The 10,607-nt window shown below is 39.0% G+C and overlaps 1 long non-coding RNA gene across 1 annotated transcript; it reads left to right on the top strand.

The window, feature by feature from the left end:
• The first annotated feature begins 5,211 nt into the window (after positions 1–5,211).
• LOC144320078 (uncharacterized) lies at positions 5,212–10,227 on the top strand. Its single transcript, XR_013385666.1, has 3 exons — positions 5,212–5,692; positions 9,336–9,395; positions 10,118–10,227. It is a non-coding gene; the product is annotated as an uncharacterized LOC144320078 (long non-coding RNA).
• The last annotated feature ends 380 nt before the right edge of the window (positions 10,228–10,607 follow it).

Raw genomic sequence — 10,607 nt, 5'->3', positions numbered from 1 at the left:
ATTAATGTGAATGCTACATTCCCGAAACCTTACTTACTTCCAATCTAGAGAGTTCAAGACTAAGTTTCAATAGATCTGATAAAGAATGCTGGGTCTGTTCACCAGCTAATTTGCCACCTGCTAAAGAAAATAGCAAAAATACAGTTTATAATGTATTCAGCCAGTCAGCTTTGAATTTTGTAATTCATTATTTTTTATAATTGGAAGAGACATAAATTACTTCGAAATATATACATAGAGGTTTTATTAATGTTTTATAACCACACCATTTCAAATTAGTGAGTTCAAAATCATATTAAATGCAGCCACATTGCTCTTGAACTACATTAGATTATCCTCCTTAAAAAAGTGTTTCACAGAAAATTTATTTTGATGGGATTCATTTGATTTTTATTTAGACTTGATCGAGGAATACCCACTTGAAACTTTCTGCATTTTCTGCGAAACTTTTCTTTTTTATCTCTTTTTTTTTAATTTATTTTTTATTGGTGTTCAATTTACTAACATACAGAATAACCCCCAGTGCCCGTCACCCATTCACTCCCACCCCCCGCCCTCCTCCCCTTCTACCACCCCTAGTTCGTTTCCCAGAGTTAGCAGTCTTTACGTTCTGTCTCCCTTTCTGATATTTCCCACACATTTCTTCCCCCTTCCCTTATATTCCCTTTCACTATTATTTATATTCCCCAAATGAATGAGAACATATAATGTTTGTCCTTCTCCAACTGACTTACTTCACTCAGCATAATACCCTCCAGTTCCATCCACGTTGAAGCAAATGGTGGGTATTTGTCATTTCTAATAGCTGAGTAATATTCCATTGTATACATAAACCACATCTTCTTTATCCATTCATCTTTCAATGGACACTGAGGCTCCTTCCACAGTTTGGCTATCGTGGCCATTGCTGCTAGAAACATCGGGGTGCAGGTGTCCCGGCATTTCATTGCATTTGTATCTTTGGGGTAAATCCCCAGCAGTGCAATTGCTGGGTCATAGGGCAGGTATATTTTTAACTGTTTGAGGAACCTCCACACAGTTTTCCAGAGTGGCTGCACCAGTTCACATTCCCACCAACAGTGTAAGAGGGTTCCCTTTTCTCCGCATCCCCTCCAACATTTGTTGTTTCCTGCCTTGTTAATTTGCCCCATTCTCACCGGTGTGAGGTGGTATCTCATTGTGGTTTTGATTTGTATTTCCCTGATGGCAAGTGATGCAGAGCATTTTCTCATATGCATGTTGGCCATGTCTATGTCTTCCTCTGTGAGATTTCTGTTCATGTCTTTTGCCCATTTCATGATTGGATTGTTTGTTTCTTTGGTGTTGAGTTTAAGAAGTTCTTTATAGATCTTGGAAACTAGCCCTTTATCTGATATGTCATTTGCAAATATCTTCTCCCATTCTGTAGGTTGTCTTTGAGTTTTGTTGACTGTACCTTTGCTGTGCAAAAGCTTCTTATCTTGATGAAGTCCCAATAGTTCATTTTTGCTTTTGTTTCTTTTGCCTTCGTGGATGTATCTTGCAAGAAGAGTCCAGGGCCAGATGGCTTCCCAGGGGAATTTTATCAAACGTTTAAGGAAGAAACCATACCTATTCTCCTAAAGCTGTTTGGAAAGATAGAAAGAGATGGAGTACTTCCAAATTCGTTCTATGAGGCCAGCATCACCTTAATTCCAAAACCAGACAAAGACCCCACCAAAAGGAGAATTACAGACCAATATCCCTGATGAACATGGATGCAAAAATTCTCAACAAGATACTGGCCAATAGGATCCAACAGTACATTAAGAAAATTATTCACCATGACCAAGTAGGATTTATCCCTGGGACACAAGGCTGGTTCAACACCCGTAAAACAATCAATGTGATTCATCATATCAGCAAGAGAAAAACCAAGAACCATATGATCCGCTCATTGGATGCAGAGAAAGCATTTGACAAAATACAGCATCCATTCCTGATCAAAACTCTTCAGAGTGTAGGGATAGAGGGAACATTCCTCGACATCTTAAAAGCCATCTATGAAAAGCCCACAGCAAATATCATTCTCAATGGGGAAGCACTGGGAGCCTTTCCCCTAAGATCAGGAACAAGACAGGGATGTCCACTCTCACCACTGCTGTTCAACATAGTACTGGAAGTCCTAGCCTCAGCAATCAGACAACAAAAAGACATTAAAGGCATTCAAATTGGCAAAGAAGAAGTCAAACTCTCCCTCTTCGCCGATGACATGATACTCTACATAGAAAACCCAAAAGTCTCCACCCCAAGATTGCTAGAACTCATACAGCAATTCGGTAGCGTGGCAGGATACAAAATCAATGCCCAGAAATCAGTGGCATTTCTATACACTAACAATGAGACTGAAGAAAGAGAAATTAAGGAGTCAATCCCATTTACAATTGCACCCAAAAGCATAAGATACCTAGGAATAAACCTAACCAAAGATGTAAAGGATCTATACCCTCAAAACCATAGAACACTTCTGAAAGAAATTGAGGAAGACACAAAGAGATGAAAAAATATTCCATGCTCATGGATTGGCAGAATTAATATTGTGAAAATGTCAATGTTACCCAGGGCAATATACACGTTTAATGCAATCCCTATCAAAATACCATGGACTTTCTTCAGAGAGTTAGAACAAATTATTTTAAGATTTGTGTGGAATCAGAAAAGACCCCGAATAGCCAGGGGAATTATAAAAAAGAAAACCATAGCTGGGGGCATCACAATGCCAGATTTCAGGTTGTACTACAAAGCTGTGGTCATCAAGACAGTGTGGTACTGGCACAAAAACAGACACATAGATCAATGGAACAGAATAGAGAATCCAGAAGTGGACCCTGAACTTTATGGGCAACTAATATTCGATAAAGGAGGAAAGACTATCCATTGGAAGAAAGACAGTCTCTTCAATAAATGGCGCTGGGAAAATTGGACATCCACATGCAGAAGAATGAAACTAGACCACTCTCTTTCACCATACACAAAGATAAACTCAAAATGGATGAAAGATCTAAATGTGAGACAAGATTCCATCAAAATCCTAGAGAAGAACACAGGCAACACCCTTTTTGAACTCGGCCATAGTAACTTCTTGCAAGATACATCTGCGAAACTTTAAAGACATTGTGACCATAATGCTCCTTGATGCCAGTTGAACAAATCATAATTCCCCCACTTAAATTTTTATACCAGAAAAATGGTTTTAAGAACTGTATGTCCCCTTTTATTAGGTGAGAACTGATGCCAAGAACCTGGGGTTGAACTTGATGGTCAACCATGGTATATAGCGAATTTCCTAACAAATTTTGGGATGACCCAGCCTTGGGAGAGGAGAAAAGAAAAGCAAGTATCACCTGTTTATAAAATTAAAGTAGTAATTGTTTTTAAAGCAAGCAAAATAACCTTGCACTGGCTAACACTTTTTGCAGTTTCTGGTTTTCATTAAAATTTGGCTTGCTATGCAAGGTAAAGTAACTGAGGGAATAATAATGAGGTTCTTTTCTTTAAGGGGATCTTGGGGATAAACAAGCCAATGAGAAAAGCTCCCACTTTTGAGGTAGTGATTCTGGAGTGAGTTGGCTAATGAATGCACCCCTAAAATGACTAGCCAGGAACAGTGAGGGAAATGCCCTAAGAGCTGAGTGTCAGTCTTGAAGAAAAAACAGTATGTTTGACTCATCCTTAGCATATGGATGGTGCCTTGGGAACCAGTCAAATTCTTTTTACTTTCTCTAGTCTTTCCCTTGCTTAGAACCTGCACAGACCCATCGAAAAGACTAATCTGTATCTAGCGGAATATTCAGACCATAAGAGAAACCTGCTTGAACCAAGGATAGAAAAATAATGTGGCTTATAGCCGCTGAACGTGTAATGGTACAACCGCTTTAGAAAAAACAGCCTGGCAGTTCCTCCAAAGGTTACGTATAGAGTGACCATGGGACCCAGAAATTACACTTCTATGTGTTAGGTTCCTGTTTGTCAGCCTCACCTGGTAACTTCAATCAGTCCAGTGGATGAATTAGAGAAGAAATTGTTTCCCATTCTTAAATCAAGAGTCATGTGGGATAGATAGTCATCTTGTTTCTCATCTCTATTAACTTCTGATACACGCATCTCTATTTTATATATATATATATATATTACATGCTCAAGTTTTTTACTTTATCTGCTTAAAAATAAACATGTCTGGGATCCCTGAGTGGCGCAGTGGTTTAGCGCCTGCCTTTGGCCCAGGGCGCGATCTTGGAGACCCGGGATCGAATCCCATGTCAGGCTCCCGGTGCATGGAGCCTGCTTCTCCCTCTGCCTATGTCTCTGCCTCTCTCTCTCTCGCTCTCTCTCTTTGTGACTATCATAAATAAATAAAAATTAAAAAAAATAAAAATAAATAAATAAATAAATAAATAAATATGTCTTAAAATAAACATGTCTTATATTGATTATTAAAAATATAGAAAAACATCTTGAGCCTAGTACCCAAAGATAGCTACTGTTAATATTTTGCTTCTGCATGCTTCTTCTCAGGATGTATTTACATATATTTATACACATTTGTTTTATAAAAGTGAGAGAAAATATTTTACAACTATCCGAATCCAATTAATTTCCCCAATTTCATGACATTATCTACTATAATAATATTCTCATGATTAGAGATATTATCTCACATGGATCTGCCATTTGCTTTTTAAATTAGCTGTCCTTGAGAAACAGATTCTAAGAAAGAGATTTGTGTTGTGTGCAGCAATTTCATTGGTGAGTACCCTTGGGATGAGCCCTTAAATAATCTGGTAAAGGACGTAGGTTTCAGGCAAGTGAGAAGCAGAACTACAATGAAGTTGCCTGGGAGCTCTGGAGCTGGGATGACCCTTCAGAGCTGTCCCTCCTTAAGGCAAGCTGAGTCCTTGAACCCCATTATCAGACATATCTGAATGAGAACTGTGCCCCAGGAATAGGTGTGAACCTTGGGCAAGGCAGCTCTCTTAGCTAGGGTGATTCACAGGTAAAAGTTCAACTGAAAGCCATTAGTTGTCAATATTACCAGTAACAGAGGTAATGAACTCCTTAGTCCTGAACAAGGAATCTGGAAGACATATAGTAGTACTTACTACAGTGGATCTCCTGTGCCACCTGAATTCATTTATATATTTTATTAAGTTTTTACTGTATCCTGACTTCACTATTTATTCTAGATTTTTCTCACTCCTGGCCAACATTCCTGCTGATTTAAGTGGCATAAATGATTGGGTAACCCACACCCTCATCTCTTATGGATCTGAGCCCCTGGGCACCATGACTTTTTTTAGTCCTTGGCTGTTACACTCATCCAATTATTGTCAAAACTGGGCAATGGAGTATACTGAAAGATTCCCCAGGAGATGGCCTGGATACCATACATACTCTTCCTGACCTCACTATGAAGCAGTAGCCCTGCCTCCCCCGGATGCTCACCAATGTCAGGATGGTCAAGCACCCATGTCAGGATGGTGACTCCTTTCCCTCTACAGTACATTCTTTGCTTTCTTCTTGTCATGAGGACCCTGAAGTGACAGCAGTAGTGTTAACTAAAAGTCTAATGGGACTCTTGTTGTATCTTTTGATAGAATATTTTCCCCGGTGGAGGGCAGAACATGGAGACCTACATTGTCGAGAGTCATAGTGATGGGAAGCATGAATTCTACAAGTTGGTAACTTGGAGGGATGGCGAACAAAGAGACCCCTACTTCCTTCTCCTGGGTCCCAGACCCGTATATGCTACCTACTGGGGACATGGCATCATATAGTAGTCATTGGTCTAGGATGTCACTTGGTCTTAGAGAATAAGTCTCCCTATTCTTGTAGAGTCTCAGATGCAAGCTGGTGCCTCAGTTACACTTTCAAAAGGTGCTTCTATCATTCTATTAGACTGGCGACTTATGGGTGGTGTAGTATGTGATCAAACCAGTGGATCTCACAGTCATGTGGGATATCTCCTTTATTGTCAATGGATGGGGGGGGGCTCTTAATCCTATTCAAAGTTGTGCAAGATTCTATGTCAGCAGATCAAATACTCTGTAAGTCCTTAAATTGTGGTATTTTCTGAGATCCTGTGGATTGAAGAGACAAACCCATACCTAGAATATCTGTTAATTCCAACCAAGATGGATTTATGCTCCTTGCAGAATGAAAGGAGTTTAGAGTGGTTAGTTTATCACCAATTAGCTGGTTGGTGTTGTTGAAGGTTATGCCATATCAGGACTTAGCATTGTTTTCTATTGCAGGGAGGTGGGGTATTTGGCACTAGCAGTAGCAAGATTAGCCTTGGTGAGTGGGAGCTATGCTGGGCCTGTGCATAGCCTCCATCCCTGCTGCTGTGACTTCTCTGTTTATGTGACCATCATGTCAGCACTGAAATGGTTAATAACAGGCTCGCTGATGGCAACTGGCCATGCCATTCCATATTTTTCATTGTTGAGTACTTCTTCTACAAAGAATGATGAAGAAGAGCAGGATGCTCTCCAGAGGGCATTTTTACACATGGTACAAAGATCTTCACACTTGGGCTTATTCCTATAGGCCCACCCACATAAATCTTCCCTGATGCCCTTGTCACCAGTATGCTAATTTCTCTTTTTCTAGGTCCCTGAACAATCAGCTAAATCATTTCCCTCTGTTCATGAATTAGTGTATAGTGTCATTTTGGTCCATCATTCTTTCCATGCAAGGTGGATGGCCAGATGCAATGCCTGAAGCTCTGCCCATTGTGAGGATTTCCCATCCTAGTTTTCTTTCAGAGACACCCTTGAGTGAAGCAATAGTGCAACAGCACTCCATATCAGGGTGACCCATCTGTGAACCATCTGTTGGGCATTTCCCTCCTCAGTAAGCTAATCATCAGAGACCCATCATGTGGCCATAGATTTCTGCTGAGGAAAGATGCCAATCCAGCTTAATTGTGCCCTCCATTCTGCTAATGCTTGATTCTGGATTTACCACTTCCACCTTATAATGGATTGTTGCTGAGTCCATCTGACCCTATGACTTGACAGTTCCCAGAGAAGGACTCAGCTAAGAGCCATCCACTGCCAATACTCCAGCAGTTGGAGGAATGAGTGCCTTAGCTCATGCCTGGAAAAAAAAAAAAAAGAACTGTAATTTCTCTGCAGCTGAGAATTTCAGGTGTTCCTTGTATTTTTGTTTGCTTTTTATTTGGTTATTTTAACATAACTTTGAAAGTTCTTATTGTGAGCAGAGAGTTTATAAAAATTAAAGAGATAAACTAAAAATGGAGAAGTAATGAGATGATGAGACATGAAACTAGGGGGCTCGGGTTCTAGCCCTCATTTTGCTATTATCTTTGAGTTTCATATTTGACTGGTCATTTCACTTTTCAGAGCCTTAATTGCCTTATCTACATCATGAGACAGTTGAATGAGATCAATTTTTCCCAATCTAGAGTCCACTGAGAAAGTAATAAAAATTCAAGAGCTATTTCCAGTATTTTATAAAGTCTAATGAAAATAATTTATCTATTCTTGATAAGGTTGCAGAGGGATCAGGTGGGGGACACTGAACTGACAATTTAGGCAAGCAAGAGAGCACTATCAGATAAATACTGTAGAATAAAAGAATCCTAGAACATCATTATATGATAGGCCTTTCCAAGGTCATCTGGTCCAACTCACAAACAGGTGCACAAATGCCCTCATTATAATAATGAACCTTTCCTTGAGCTCTTCAGTGTCATGAGTAGGCCTGTCCAGTTTCAGAGGGCTCTACAAAGACACTGTCTAGATGCATTCTCCTGTCAGTTGTTGCTCTACTCCTTTCCTCACCCCACATCCTCTCCTCAGTTTATTCTAGTTGAGTTTCAGCACCCACCATTCAATGAAACTGCCAAATCCGGGGGTCTCTGTTTTATTCAGGGGCATTCAACACAATTGGTCATTCCCTCCTTGAAACGATTTCTTTTCTTGGCTTCCTGGTTATCATCTCTCCTGCCTTTCCTCCTAACTCACTGGTTGAACCTTCTCACTCTTGTATTCTGGCTCTTCCTCTTCATCTACCCAATCTCTAAATCTTGGAGTCCCCACTGGCCCAATAACTCGGCCCTATTCTCATGATTTCAGGTAGTTTAAGGCTTTCCAAATCAGTATCCTCCATTTGTCACCACTTCTCTGAAACTTAGATTCAAATATCTGAATTCATACTTGACAGCTCTTCTTGAATGACTAATGGGCATTTAAGACTTAATTTTTCCATGAGAAAACTTCCCTAAATTAGCAAATACGTGAAAGTGGTACCATAGCTACTAGATTTCTTAGGCCAAAAACTTAGAATACATCCCTAATTTAGCTCTCTCTTTCTTCCTCCTATGTAACCCCACATTCTATCATTTCTAACTCCAAAAAACTACCCCAAATCTGAATATTTCTCTTTATGTCCATTATCCTCTCTCACACTAAGTCATGTCCATGTCTTTGCCTGAACTATTGCTACAACCTGCCAAGTGATCTCCTTGCTTGCTCTCTTGCTTTCTGTAACCTACTCTCCATATAATAGCAAGATTGATTTGTGTAAATATAATCAAATCATGTCATTATTCCTCTGCTTAAAATCCCCCAAATGCCTGGCTTACCTTGTCCTACCATGCCATAAATGATCTGGACTCTGCATCTCTGGACTTCCCATAAATATTATCCACCCTGTCCACAGCCTTTCAGCCAAATCAGCCTTCTCTCTCACTTTAGAATCTTTGTACTAGCTATTCCCTTCTCTTAGAATTATGTCTTTTTCTTGATCCTCATCATCATGGATGCTTATTGTCATTCATGTCTCAGTTGAGATGTCCATTCCTTAGAGAGGCCTCCCTGGCCACCCAATCAAAGTAACCATCTAGTCTTGTCCTACTTTTATGCCCTATTCAGTTCTCTTCTAACACATTTTATGATGTCCCCTTCCTGGACTTCTTTCTGCCTATTGATTGTGTCTTCTGACTAGAATGTGAGTTCTATGAGAGCAGCAGCATTGTCTACTTTGTTTTTGTTCTTTTTGGGGGGCTTGGAAAAAAGCGTGGCACTTAGTAGATGATCAATAAAAATTTGCTAAAGGAATGAAGTTATCAGGAGACTCTGGGACCCAGAGAATCTAGCCTAATATTGCTAACTGCCATCTTACTCTTTCTTTGTCAAATAAAAAGCTCTTATTTCTCAAACTTGTCATTTTGGGGAAGAATTTTTAGAGCAACAAACACAATAGACATGAAATGCCAATTGCCCAGAGATGTAATAAAAGTTATTTCATGATAGAAGTATTTTCATTGTATATACATATTTTCCTTATTTCAGATAATCCACAGGACTATAATTTATTCTGATGGGCCACCTCTGCTTGGAGTAAAGTGAGAGGTAAATTTCATAGTAATTTCGATAGAATCCTCGCAACAGGTTTTATTTTCTTGGTTTTTCATGCAATCGTTTGATCTTGCTGGGTTAAGGGATCACACCAGATATTTTTAAATATCCTAACTTTAGTAATTATAATGCAGTTTAGTAATTATAATGCAGTTTTCTACAGCCATATTTACTCCATGATAAACACAAGCAAACTCAATTCTCAAACCTGACCTGATCATTCTTTTCTTCCCTATCATTCCCTTTCTCGATTGAACTGCCATCAAAAGTTTGATCGTTTATGTTATTCAATAAGAGGAAAATTTCTCTTGTGCTTTATTAGTAACTAAAATGTATCGAGTACTTAACATGTACCAGCCAGTATTCTCTGTGTTTTATGTAGCCTGATGCGTGTAATCTTCATGATGCATGTACTATTATTTTGACCATTATACAGATGGGAAAACCGTAGAACACAGCAGTTAAGTAACTTGAGTAAGGTTAAGCAGCTAGTCAGTGGTGAAGCTGGGCTATATACCCAGGCCAGTCTAATGCTAGAACCACTACAGTACTATATAAAGTGGCATCTCTGATTTTCCATTTGTTCTTATAACCTGTTATTACTCTAGTCACTTTTATAGCTTGCTAAATAGTGACTACTGTCTTATCTAGGAAAAACATCCGATTTCTTTAAGAGTTCCTTATACTAATTGATTCCAAATCTCTCCATCACCCAGGTCACCTGTGGAAAGACAGAAGTATCTATGCATTCTCTGAAAGGGTCAGAACTAAGCATTAGTCCATGTGCGGTTTAGCTGTGTATATACAGAGATCAGTTTCATATGAATATAATATATATAATTTAATATAATTTATATTATGTATGTAATTTAATATAATTTTATTAGTGTAGTATCAATTCATCTTAGTTTATTTGGTAACCACATCATCCTCTCGACCCCTATGTCTATGAAATATAATCTTCACAGGCTCCTGGGAGCTGCTATATATACTTCCCAGAACACCTATCAGGAATCAAATAAAAAGAAAGCTTCTGTGGAGCTGCCATAATCTGAAAATGGGCTTCCCTTAACATCAAGGGACACATACATGTTCAAGCCTAAAATCCTTTAAAATAGTACACGCATGAAAATATTTTTAAAAAACCAACTGAAAACATTTTAATTTTTTAAACATTAAAATAATAGGGTGCTTGGGTGGTTCAGT

This window comes from Canis aureus, chromosome 1 (genome assembly GCF_053574225.1).
Source record: "Canis aureus isolate CA01 chromosome 1, VMU_Caureus_v.1.0, whole genome shotgun sequence".
NCBI lineage: Eukaryota > Metazoa > Chordata > Mammalia > Carnivora > Canidae > Canis > Canis aureus.
Note: the sequence above shows the minus strand (reverse complement) of the source record. Positions and strands in the feature narration are given on the sequence as shown.